This window comes from Poecilia latipinna, unplaced genomic scaffold (genome assembly GCF_001443285.1).
Source record: "Poecilia latipinna isolate Pla-1442-1.1 unplaced genomic scaffold, P_latipinna-1.0 Scaffold417, whole genome shotgun sequence".
Classification (NCBI taxonomy): Eukaryota; Metazoa; Chordata; class Actinopteri; order Cyprinodontiformes; family Poeciliidae; genus Poecilia; species Poecilia latipinna.
Window position 1 is genome coordinate 443,150 of NW_015113033.1, and position 434 is coordinate 443,583.

The window sequence follows — 434 nt, forward strand, 5'->3', positions numbered from 1 at the left end:
ATAACTAGCAGAGCAGGAGTTTAAAATTAACCAATCAACCACCTCTGTGTTCAGGGAGCGCTTATTAATGATCGCAAAAATAAATATCAAGTCTGCAAACGTAATATTGTGACGGACTGAATGTTATGTTTTTAACGTAATCTCTGGTCGGCTTGCGGAGCGCAGGAGGTTGCCATGGCAACGGGTGTGCTTAAACGACAGAGAGACGGAGAGCAAAAAGGTGAGTGGTTTAGAGATGATCACCTGTTCAGGTTGTTTTACCTTTGCTGTGTCGCTTTACAGCCGCTGTAGTTTCTGAACGTTCAATAAACCGACAAACTAGGACTAATGATCTCATTCGTCTGTGATTACACGTCATTCACAACAAACATCAAACACGGTAAATATGTTTCATTAAGTATTTTACAAACAAATGCGTAAGACTACCGCGATAA